Source organism: Ornithodoros turicata, unplaced genomic scaffold, assembly GCF_037126465.1.
Source record: "Ornithodoros turicata isolate Travis unplaced genomic scaffold, ASM3712646v1 Chromosome67, whole genome shotgun sequence".
Lineage (NCBI taxonomy): Eukaryota > Metazoa > Arthropoda > Arachnida > Ixodida > Argasidae > Ornithodoros > Ornithodoros turicata.
Window position 1 is genome coordinate 247112 of NW_026999388.1, and position 13245 is coordinate 260356.

General features: G+C 42.9%; 1 long non-coding RNA gene across 1 annotated transcript; it reads right to left on the bottom strand.

The window, feature by feature from the left end:
- Positions 1-2868: 2868 nt before the first annotated feature.
- On the bottom strand, positions 2869-4688 carry LOC135374500 (uncharacterized). Its single transcript, XR_010416926.1, has 2 exons — positions 4635-4688; positions 2869-4570 (listed from the first exon to the last, which is right to left on the bottom strand). It is a non-coding gene; the product is annotated as an uncharacterized LOC135374500 (long non-coding RNA).
- Positions 4689-13245: the final 8557 nt, after the last annotated feature.

Genomic DNA, 13245 nt, shown 5'->3' on the forward strand with positions numbered 1-13245 from the left:
CTGAAGCTGGTAAGTACGTCTCATGCTACACACCATTCGCGTTCAACGCTCTTATTTTGCATGTGTTGTAGCAAATGATTCAGTGGCATAAACCGGTAGACTGGTGCGTAATGTACACCCATAGTGCCAAGTTGGACTAATTCTGGTGACGTGTTCGTAAAATCTGTGTAATCGGACTGTCTAATTGTCACCTGTTCTATCTTAACGCCGAAGTCGGTATATGAGTAAGAAATATCGTGGTTTCGGCAATTATCAGTAATCTTTCGTTGTGCTTAATGATTCCTATTATTTTGTATTTGCGTTTTTACTCAGAATTATCATTCTATTCTTAACTGGAGCAACAAAATTACGAAACACGTGAGGATTGTGTTGAAACTGAGGACATTGCTTATTTTTACTGATTTCAGATTTTCAGGCATGGAGAGAAGAAATGCAGGATGCAGCCAAGAGTCATTTTACTAAAGGCACAGGGGTAAAACGATTGAAAGATGGAGGTTTAAAGTGTTATTATATTTGTAACTGATTGGGTACTTTTATAGAGAGGACACATCAAAGGAAAAGGTCCATCAAATCGCAAGGTTCCGTCAGGCGTGGGGACACCTGCCTTGCTGATATGTCTGCAATGTTCCAAACTGGCAAGGTCTCGTTTGTCTTCCAAGCTTCCTATTATGCACATGATTTTGGGGCTGTCCTACACCCCACTTACAAAAACAGAGGAAGATGTAATAGAGGCAGCCCATGCAGGGGGGTATATGTTTATTCACACAAAAGGAGATGTCAGCCAGGCAAGTGCCAGCTTGCTACTCCTTAAAAAAAGAAAAAAAAAAAACAGGTGCGGGAGAAGCCGCGATGGCAACGATGTGCTGCGGGCGTACAGGCACTTGTAAAACACTATATTGTACTGGAATGTCCTTTTTTACCTTCAAGAAACTATTTGTTTATGTTAGGGAAACGTGACGGCATTGCACTCAGCGTACTATGCAGCTCAGTATTCGGGGTGTGCTGGATGGCACGTTTCAAAGGATCCAATTCACCTCACTACAAGGCAGTACCTGTACATCACCATGAGGGACTATAATATATGTTACAGTGAGAGGAAACACGACGACAATCAAACCAGTGTTGCCTTGTTGGTCAGTTCTATCAGAGCCCAAACAAACAGTCCAGTGCTTTCCCTCACACACAAAGGCAAGAAGGATGATCCTACTGTCTTTCAACGAGGAAATACTGACTTGTTGCAAGATGAGGATTTCTTGCTAGTTCTCATGACAGGCATGCAAAAACAGCTGTTAAGGCATTTGGGCACCAACAAAAGTGTGATGAACACAGGAGGAGCAGGAAAGCTAGCTGGTGTTGACTTGATGTTAATGCCGAAGTGTACACTTTCTTTTTACCCGTCTCTCCTTCACTTTGTGTATTAAAGCTTCATTGCTGGTTCGTGTGTTTGTGTTCGTCCTGTGCTTTCCCTCAAGCTCAAGGCAATGTTAACATCAAAAGAAAAGTGTGCATAGATTCTACACATAGCACCACAGATGGGTCATTCTATGTGATAGTTGTGTACTGCCACTTCATACATTTTGGGTAATGGTTCAGGTGAAACACTTTACAGCCATGCATGCTCTCCTGCATTGACTTTTCAACTGAAGACAATATGCCCCATTTTTAGCTTGGTGTGGGGTATATTACAGCAGGTAAATACATTTAAGTGTGGTGATATACATACACATAACACACATAATTGGCAATTTGTATATCCTATAAAGTGCTCTGACCTGAGAAATGTTGTAGAAAAAATTGTGTTAATATTCTGCCAATAAGAAGTGGAATAAACTTTCCACTCACTGCACTAGGCAGTTTGTTTTATTCCGTGTGTTTATATCTCGCCAGTACTCAGTACTCTCTTGCAATATAAGGAGACAACTGCCCCTGACTGATGGTATTGTTTTCTTAAGCTGCAACAGATGCTTTTTACCATGAAAATACTAACATCAGTTGGCATTGCATAAAACCTTGGTGAGCTCAAAGCCGCTGTGTGTATTCTTGTGAATGATTTATCTAAGGAAATGTACACCCTTCCAACATCCATCAGCAAACTCTTCATGACTATATATAATGCATAATTATTTAATTAGATTAAAGGAAAAATATATTGGCATCACACCAGCTCAATTGCAGTCTTTCGTTATCATCAAAAATATGGTGGCCGGGGTACATGACTCTCATCAACATTTTGATAATGTAATTCGCATACAATGCTCAATCATTTTAAAATTCTTCATGCACACCAGTACGCCTTGTATATTCAAGTTGGCTTCTACTTTGTCTCATGCTAGTGTTGGCTATCCGTGCGGTAGCCAGAAAATATTATGGGGGGTTCTATGGGGACCTCCCAGATGCACTAGTAAAGGTACAATCTTGGCTATGCAATGCTAAACCTGCTGTGATACTACGGAACAAAAATGCCAAACAAAGATGCAAGGAGTTAAAACGGGTGCAGCTATGTGAAAGCCAACCACTGCAGAAATGCAAATAAGAACAACAGTTCTAGAACTGGATGTTCGAACAGCTACTGGGAATTCAGAAGATCATACTATGTGCGTGAAAATAACTAGCACAATCACATATGTTTGTATGTTCATGTGTCTTGCCTCAGCAAATGAGTTCCAATGTATGCTTGATTGCATTTATTTAGCATTTGTTACAAGAGAGCAAAAGTCCTCAAGATATTGCAAATCTATATTGTAAATCTACTCAGTATTGGCCAGTTAGATCACACAACTTGGTTGATTCATTTTATCAAGCTTTGTTTCACACCTCAAGGAAACGTAGCTCCTCGGTAATCTCAGTGAGCCAAACACGCAGTCCAGGTCCAGTTTTGGATATTTTTACTGGTCTCGTTAGCAATACATCGTTCCAAAATACCACAAATTCCAGCTGGACACTATATCAATGAGCCTGTTGCCTTGCACCTCATCGGAGCAGCCCCCTGCTGGCTAGCAGGAAGATATCAAATAAGAAACAGGTGACTGGCTGTTCTGTCCACCTCTCAGTGTGTGTGGCCACTCCTGTTTGCTGCTAGAGTGTCACTCCCATGAAGAAATGCAACACCCTGGTCCTCCATAAACGTTTGTCCCAATCTGTTTGAATATTGATGCACAGATGGTGTGAACAAAAGCCATAGTAGCAGGGCAGTTTTCAACCAGATTCCAAGAGTGTGCCAAGCAGCAGGAAATACACCCAGCCAGAGGATTTCTGTTGAATTCATGTTTAAGGACCTTCACATCTACATCATTTACTCATGAATGCAACACTGTCATGTGACAACACATGACAGTCCATTAATGCTTTGAACATGAATTGAGCTTTACCCTCTGGTTGGGCATGAAACAATGAATCTTTCAACAGCTCATGACCCACAGTTTGAGAAACACTGGTGTACGCATTCGTCCCAACAATAATCTGGCATCCTTCAAAAACACCATCAAACAGGACTTTTCTGCTGATACATAGGGTGACATGCAATTACTTTTTGATGATTTGCATTTATCTGCTGTGCAATATCTTTGCTATTTGTTTCTTATACTTGTCATGCGTTCTTGGTATTTCTGTTCCCCTCAAATTGTGTAGACATTTGCACTGACTGTGTCTTGGACTGTTCAACAGGGCTTGCCCACTATCAGTATCAGTGTATACTGTCATGGAATAACAATAAAAACCTGAAAAAAGAAAGAATCTGAAGCACATCTGTCTGACTGATTCCTATAACAATCTCCTGACAAATGCTCGATGAATGATAGTTCATGTCACCACTCCTTGTGGACAGAAACAAGCTGAAACAGGCCGAGGAAGTTTAGATGATTTGGCGAACCTACGAGTTTGTTGTTGCCTTGAATGGGCAATCATCTCAGAGGTAAAACTTACTTATGTTGACTACTGCCTTCAAAGTCTAACTATAAATTATTTGTTCTGAACTTGTCTTGGTACACCGGAGTTCACCCAAATGACTTGCTTAAGCATTTTTGCAAGAGCAGCCTTTTGGGAAGAAATAGGCAGCAAAATCTCAAATTGGAACACTGACCTTACCGAGCAGTGTTTGTTAGTTGTCGGGGTTGTACGATGTACAGCTTGGTACAAATCTTTACGGACCACCATGGTGTCACATTTCTCCATTGGAGTGACACCCTAGCATCAAACATGAGTGGATGCACATACTGAGAGATAGACCCGTTTCTTATTCGATCTTTTGCTGGTAGCTGGCAGGGGACCGCTCCGATGAAGAAAGGCGTAGTGCCGTGAACTTTTGTCTCGGGCTGTACACGCTGTTGTGTTGTACTCATACAAATTCTGAAATGCATGCCACTTCTTAGAGAATCTTTGGAAATTTGATACCATTATGCCTTAATTGTCAGCTCTGATCATGAGCGAGATGGTAGGGGGCCCCTGAGGAATGTCCCGTTGTGTCCTGGAACCTTGCCAGTCTGGAACAATGCAGACAAATCATCAATGCAGGTTGCCCCATGCCTGACGGAACCTTATGATTTTATGGACCTTTTTCCTTTGATGTTCTTCTCTGTAAAAGCACCCGATCAGTTACAAATATAACACTTTAAACCTCCATCTTTCAATCTTTTTACCCCTGTGCCTTTAGTAAAATGACTCTTGGCTGCATCCTGCATTTCTTCTCATGCCTGAAAATCTGAAATCAGTAAAAATAAGCAATGTCCTCAGTTTCAACACATTCCTCATGTGTTTGGTAATTTTGTTGCTCCAGTTAAGAATACAGTATGATAATTCTGAGTAGAAACACAAATACAAAGTAATAGGACCCATTAAGCACAACGAAAGATTACTGATAACTGCCGAAACCACGATGTTTCGTGCTCATATACCGCGACTTCGGTGTTAAGATAGAACAGGTGACAATTAGACAGTCCGATTACACAGATTTTACGAACACGTCACCAGAATCAGTGCAACTTGGCACTATGGGTGTACATTACGCACCAGTCTGCCGGTTTATGCCACTGAATTATTTGCTACAACACATGCGAAATAAGAGCGTTGAACGCGAATGGTGTGTAGCATGAGACGTACTTAACAGCTTCAGAATTGCACTCGTGCGTCTTAACTCACTTGGAAGCTGTGTACCTACATTCACCTGGTGCTGCTGCTGCCTGGACTGAGAAGGTGCAGCTGAGAAAAAGTGGACTGACACTTGCTGCATCTGTAGTAACAGAGCGGCCCATTTTACAATTTTGTACAGACGCCCTCACCTTTTGAACCGCGAGCATGACACTCGCAGGCGTTGCTGAAACGTTCCCTCACCTGTTGAACATCGACGGACGAGCGGGACATCCAGCGAGGAACTTGAACGGAATATTTGGCAAAGTTGCTTCACCGCTACCACAAACTACAAATCTCATCCTCAAGCAAACAAACCGCTGTGTGCTAGCGCATGCGCACGCGAAGCGAGCAGACGGCACGGCGGCGGCAAAGGGAGACACGTGACATCACTTCTAGCGCATGCGCAGCGCAACTGATTTTCCTCTCCCGAAGGCCAAGTATGGTGGGCTAGAAAGACTGGTGTGCTTACCGCCATATTCAATACATGGAATGCGCGATGCCCCTGTTTTGAAGCCAAGCTCCTGAGCTCCGGCGCTATGCGCTCGCTGCGAACCAAGCGGGTTCTCGTTGAACTAGTCCAACATGTGCCGTGTGTGACGGTGTATGTGTGCTTGACTATTTTTATAGTGAATATATTTGGACCAGCACTACGTTGGTTTGCAGCACTGACTGTTTACTAGCATCCGCAGTTCTTTGTAACTAAACCACGTGACATTTGCTACCGTCACGTCTGCCTAGCCGACGATCCCTGCAAGCGAAAGATATCGGAATGTTGCGAAGCACGTGACCGCATGTCTTATCTTCGTTGGATGATGACAGACGGGTCGAAAAACAAAATAAAGAGCGGCTACTGCGTTCGAGAGCTCGCCTCCTTGATGGTTTCTTTCTCTTCACTCTTTCTTTTCAGCCTAGATTATCGAGTTGCTGCGTACAGGAAGCTGGGAACACTTTGTCACGGAACATAGGCCGATGGTAGATTGTTCAACTAAATTGTCATTTAGCTAAACTATGGCGCTTTCTATACAGTGTACCTCGCCGCACATTTTAGTTGTTATGTAATTCCTTTGCTCCCTATGTAAACTATAAAGGAACATGGTATCGGCCATAAAAAACGAAATTGTAGCACCGCTGTAGTATTCTCTCTACACGCACGGTTTTATTGTTGACCAGTAGAACGACCGAGTCATATATATATATATATATATAGCGCGAAAGATATATTCCTTATTTCCTTGCTCCTTCTTCCTTGCTCCTTATTTTGTTGCAGATATACATGTGTATATATATAGAGAGAGAGAAGAAAAAATGCCACACTTGTATTATTAACCGCAAATGCTTGAATGGAATTGATGTTATACAAAGGGTTCCTAGAACATCATGTTAAACTCATTTTATCCACTGATTGAGCGGCCTAAGAGCGCTGCTAGCGTGACATTATACAATAACAACGAATACACTGATGATAATAAATGGGGAAATTCGCCACCTGGGTTTGTGGCCCACAACCGACAGCCTTAATGCCGTCATTATAGATTATAAGGATTCAAGTTGAAAAGCGTAATATACATGTGCCCTATGACTTGCGAAGTGCCCGCTTAGTGTGCCCTCCCCGCCATATTACTTGTGTCATACTACCCTCACTCGTTCTGAGACCTTTGTCTTACATTTTGAATTGATCCGTTCACCGTTTGTGCATCTGCATTTTCGTCGCTTGTAGGCGTCCTGGGGTGGTCCCGACTCTGTCGCGACACATATCGCCATCTTTTTCTGTTACCTCATCACCGCCATCATCAGGTTATATTAAAAAGGGTGTAACATAGTTACAAATGAAACCTATTGACATTGAACACGGTTAAGGATATAATGTCATGATTGTTCAGTATATGGTCCCATGTAGAAGTGTAAATTAGGAAACCCCAACCCGAGTTTGAGACCTCATAAATGAAAATGCACTACTTGATATTGCCTTTTGCTATGAGGTATACTAGAAGTCAAGAGTCTTCTGCTTCAATACGTTATCTGTTCCTGGTGCCTAAAACCCTTCACTGGAAATGGGACTGCCAATTACTTGGTTGACATTCAGATCACAAGATGGTTCTTGAGATGCACCATATAAAATTTAAGCATGACAGACCTGAAATCCAGATATTCCACGATATTCCTTGGGCAGATCCTTGTACAAATTTTAACTGGATCTGTAGCATCTCGAGAAATGTTAAAATGGCCTGAAATTTTTTCAAGGCCACTGTACACATGTCCACAAGAAAGTTCGTGTCCAAGAAGCCTTACAGGGGGAGGGTGGCAATATGTTTATTAAGAAAAAAAAAGAAGGAAAGGCTAGCCAGGCAAAGAGCCGACTTGCTATTCAAAAAAAAAAGGGAAAAACGAAAAAGAGAAGGAAGGAAAGATAAAGGAAAAAACGGGGAAAACGAAAAAGACAAGGTTTACACTCAAAGACCATGGCTTACACGCGAAGTTTAGCATCTTAAACGTCGCATAAACAAAATTAGACGGCGATGGAAACTAACCCTGGTTTCAGGTTTGACGAAGGCACTGAAGGAGGAAATGAGGAAATTAAGTGAGACTAAAAAGAAATATTATAGCTACGTCTTTGTTGCGTACTCCCAGCAAATTTGGCATATGACTACTCAAAGTATCGAGCAAAAGAGGAACAAAATGACGCACAGCAGAGAACAGATTATATAGAAGATGAGGGAAACTCCTAATAGATCTGTCACCGTTGTCGCACAACTTAAACTCCCGAATTATTATTATTAGTATGACATTACTTTAAAGCAGCACTTGTATCTCTATTTCTTATTACGCCACTGTGGGAGGTAAATGTGAAGAAGTCTTCTGCGGGTAGATTGGCAAAGGAAACAAGTGGATATGCTAGTCCAAAAAGTCTCGGGACTGATTACTTCAGGACGCGATATTGTGGTCTTCTGGGCAAGACAATATTCCGAATGATTTTCTTAGAAGGTACGCCGAGTAAGCTGCGCAATTCCTCAAAATTCTTTCCAGATATCGCTGGACGAAGGGACGCCCGAACGAATGGAAATGTGCTCGTATAAAACCGATACGTAAGGCAGGAGTCCCGACTTTGGTTTCGAATTTTCTCTTCTTTCCAGCTTTTGTGAATTGCTAAAGCACATCTTTTCCAAACAATTAGCATCATGATCAAGTAACAGCATTCCTTGCAGCATATCTTTCGTGGGGGCTACTCCGCTGTCATGGCCCTGTTTGATTTCATCCACGACTTTGCATTGCTTTATATAATAACCTACAAGTTGAAATATTGGTTTTGCATCTCTCCAAGACATTTGACCGTGTACGTACCCTATAGAAAGCTGACACGTAATACCAAGATCATGGATTGGCTTCGGGACTGATTCCCTGTCTGATCGAACCCCATACACCTGGGGTATACGACAGGAGCCAGTCTTGAGACTTTTGCCGTTTCTTGTCTATATGCACGATATGTTAAGTAACATTAATTTTAAAGCATGTTTATTCGCTGATGACTGCGTAACATATCGCGCGATATATTCTTTTTTTTTCTGTGTGCTTTGCTTATGGCTCACCTTGCTCGCCTTATATTACGCACATTTGCAAAGCAGTTTAGAACACATCAACGAGTGGTGTTACAAATTGCAAATCAATTTGAACACCGACAAAACTGTGTCTATGCTGTTATATGTAGAACAAAGGCTTTGCCAACATCACAGAATACTTGCAAGGGATCGAGCTTAGTACAAATATCTTGGGGTCGCCGTCCCGTCCGACTTCAGATGGAATTTTCACGTGCGCTTAATAGGCATCACAGTCAAGAGAAAGCCTCTTCTATCTCAGAAGAACACTTCATTATGCTACTGCTTAGGTCAGACTACCGGTATAGAACACTCGTGTTACCGATCGTCACGTTCGCGAAGGTAACTTGGGACCCCTTTGCTGCGTCTCTTTTGCGGGTTTCTTTCGAATTGTCGCCACTATACGAGTGTATTATGTAAAAAAATATATAATTAATGTACGTTCCCTAATCCTTCCCAGGTTCCTTCTGGGACCAGTATTCCGAAATAAATGTATAAATCGTTATATTTTCGTGTCGTCCCCTGTGTCTTCCGGATTCTTTCCCTCTACTGACTGCTCATATGCAGACTGTAATCGGCAATTCTATCGCTCCGTTGGTTAGCTGCAGTTAACGTATATCTCACGCTTATAACCCACCACCGACTTAAACATTTCTATCACAATCCCCCGTCACCGGACCTCGCAACCTGGAAGGTAAAGGCCGCTCAGATGAAGGGAACGATAAGCACATATCACGAATATCACTACCCAAAGGCAGAACCGGCTGCTCGAACACGTCTTTATCGTTATCAAAGTACACGTGTCCCAGACCCGAGGGCTGATAGGGACGCGCCGACGAATGTCAGCACTGATATCTAGGTGTGCCATTCGTTTGCTCATGCAGGTGACACTCAAGGGACATTTTGCGTGTAGAGCAAAGAAAAGGCACGCTCATGGGTTAACGGCAGGTGTGTAATCACGTGACGAGTAGCACTGAAATGAGCCGCGAGAGGCGATTAGATCGCATAGCGCCGAGATACGCTTGGCGCCATCTCTCGGCAGGAACATCGGCGGGTACATATGACAACCGCCGAAGGGCTCACCAGTCCTTCTAGCCCACCATAGGCCAAGTGTCATATGGCAGCCATTACAGCTGACCGGATACGGAACCATATGGAACGCAGGACAACATCAACGCAGATTGAAAAAGCAATCGCAAAACCTACTGCATGTGTTAAATGCAAGGTATATTTTTCTTTTTGAGACTCTGTAACAAAAACATATTAACATATAAATGACATTTCATAAAGGGAATTGACAGAGTTTTGTGTGACCATGTGACGCGTTTGAGCCAATTGTGGGTGTTGCGAGTGGCCCTCATGTTGACGTCATGTTGATGGTGGGCCGTGGTGGATACTCTGTATAAACGTATGTTTTCTCGGTTTGACGCTAGGCGTGCTCTACTCGGATGAAGTCGAATGTTTAAAGGTACTGTAAAGCAGCAGCGATCAAATGTCATTTAGTGTGGCTATTCGATAGTCCAAGCCACCAGGACAAAAACTGTGCAAGTTTCATTCCAATCGACGGTGCAGTTAATTAGAAAATTACAATTAAAGATTACGGGCAACACTGTGCTAGGTATTCGAAATGAATCCGTACTTCTGACACATACGGCGGGAACCACATTGCATGCGTATAACACTGGGCCCGACATAACAATCCACCACAATCCACCATAAAATCCACCCCTGCAATCCACACAACGATCCACATCTGAGGATAAACGTACAGTGGCTAGTAATAAACGGATAAGCGAACTGAAATGAAATGCTGAGCCGTTGAAAAAAATGTGTCAGACGTTCAAGAAGCCAGACAGCGTCGGGACTTGTTTGTTCACAGAGGTTCACAGAGAGAGTTTGTTCGTTCGAAAGAGGCCGCGAACAAAAGGAGCGCGCAGGCGCAGCAGAGAAGTAGGGAGAGCCCCCATCGAACAGCGCGGCCAGCACTGGGTTACTTCGCAAAAACAGGGATTAACAGGTTAAACTGTTAACAGGGGTTTAAGAATGCATAGGTAAACCGGAAAACTAATACTAAAATAACGACTAAAATAACGAAGTTCCGATGTCATAGTGTGTAATACCAATTTTCAGTGTTGCCCGCTGTACAGGGGGTTGTTTGACACCAGGCGTCGCACCGCTCCACTACGCCGCATCTTTCATGGCAAATTAAAAATATTTATAGCGCGTTGTCGGCCGTATGGTTCCGCATATGGTATTTAGAAGCAACAAAGTCTCTAGTCACATCACCGGCATATCATGCTTGTCTACTGCTTTACAGTACCTTTAAAATTCGAGTTTGGAGAAACTGTGGGGTTTTAATGCGTGAATTTTCGCATGGAGAGTTCGTGTTGGGTGCTCTATCGACTGCAAGTACGAAAGAGCTCCCACAACTTCTGGTCAGAGTCCCTTTAAGCCAAGCCAGTCCAGCACTTCGCTTCTGCCTGCAAACTTTTCGTACTTTATTCAGTCCGAAGTTAAAGTTTTAGCTTGTTCCTTTTGAAAATGACACTTTATGCGAAATTTCCGTTTCGCTCCTGCAAACAATCAATAGTTTGTTCACTCAGAATTTAAAATTTTAGCATGTTCCTCTTCAAAACGAAACCTTTTGAATTCGCGTTTCGCTCCTGCAAACTATCAATAGTTCGCTCAATCCGAAATTATATTTTAGTTTTTCTCTAGCAAACTATCTGCACTTGGAATTTAAAATTTGAGCAGGTAACGAAACTTTCTGAATTCGCGTTTCGCTCCTGCAAATTGTCCATAGTTTATTTATTTCTAATTTATGATTTCAGCATGTTTCTTTTGAAAACGAAACCTCCTGAATTCACGTTTCGCTCCAGCAAACTATCAATAGTCCGCTCACTGCGAATTTAAAATTTTAGCAGTTTCTTTTGAGAACGAAACCTTCTGAATTCGCTTTTGTTCCTGGAAACTCTCAATAGTTTGTTCACTCAAAATTTAAAATTTGAGCAGGTTTCTATTGAAAACTATACTTACTGACTTCGCGTTTCACTCCTGCAAACTCTCAATAGTTTGTTGACTACGAATTTAAAAATTTACTCATGCTTCTTTAAAAAAACGTATGAGTTCGCGTTTCACTCATGCAAAGTATCGTTTAGTCACTCGCAATTTAAAAGTGAACATATTTCCATCGGAAACAAAACCGTATGAATTCTTGTTTTTCGCATGAAGTTTGACGATCGCGTTTCGCTCGTGATTGATAATTACCTCTCGGGGGGAGAAAGAAACATGATCATGAAAATAAAATATGAAGTTCACGAAATATGAACTATCGGAGTATACATCTACACACTTCTATAAAGTTGGCATTTCTGAGGAGGAATTAGTGGCCCTTAATTGTCACAAACCCGTATTACTGTGACAGTAACATAAACTAGTATCAGTTTGACAGCGTATGCGGCTGCTCTGAATAATATTAACCAGACGCATAGCGCATAACAACCCACGAAATCTCTTTTTCTGCTTTGTTGGCTTAAGCAGAGCACAAGTTCCCGTCCGTTTTTCGGCTCCTTATATAATCGTTTTTTTTTTTCGTGCTAACGGTGCGAAACTATTTGAAAGATATCTGCTGTGTAACTATAAATAAAGGTATTTGATTAGATTGATAAATAACTCGAAGCAGTGACTTCTACATTTTTGCAGCAAGCGGGTTTGGTATGTGGCCAGCTTACTATCGATAGGTGAAACGAAGGTGAAGGACAACGGAAACGAAATTTGTCCATTGCAAAAAGGGGACCGAACAAAATGTAAATATTATGTAAAATTATGGTGCCACTAGTATTTTGCAAGTACGGTGTGCGGATGGCCATATTTCTGATGATTACGAGAGCGCTGGGCCGCCCACTCGACACGATCGCTCATGGAGCGCGCCAAGCATTGCGGGAAAATCTGAGGAGCGCGTGACGTCAAATATCTCTCGCGCTCCATGTGCGGCTGCACGGTACAAACACGGCGAATTCTGAATAACGCCTGAAGATGTTTGATTCGGAGTGGTGGTGGGTGGTGAAAGGGCTTGCCGTTGTCGGCCTCACGTAGGTGGGCAACGTCACGACTGACGCCGTGGGGGAATGTGCGTCCTGGGCCGACTTCTAAGGGAACTGTGCCGACATATGTCTGAAAGCGTCTGAGGAAAACCCAGGAAAAACCCCAGACAGCACAGCCGGCACCGGGATTCGAACCCGGGTACCTCCCAGTCTCGACGTGACATGGCCAGCACGCTAACCACTGAGCCACGGGAGCTGGTTTGATTCGGAGATCTCGTGGAAGTCTGAAGACAATATATCCTATGAGAGATGGGTTCGTACATGCTTCTTCGTCTTCGTTCTTTACCCGTAGCAGGAATTAGACGTACGCCGAAACACCAAATGAAATGAAGCGCAATGAAAGTCAGGAACTCCAACAGGAGAGCCAACGTGCGTCACTTCCGTGGTCTGCTACGGCGGCGCGGCGACGCTCACCAGGGGCTCAGCGT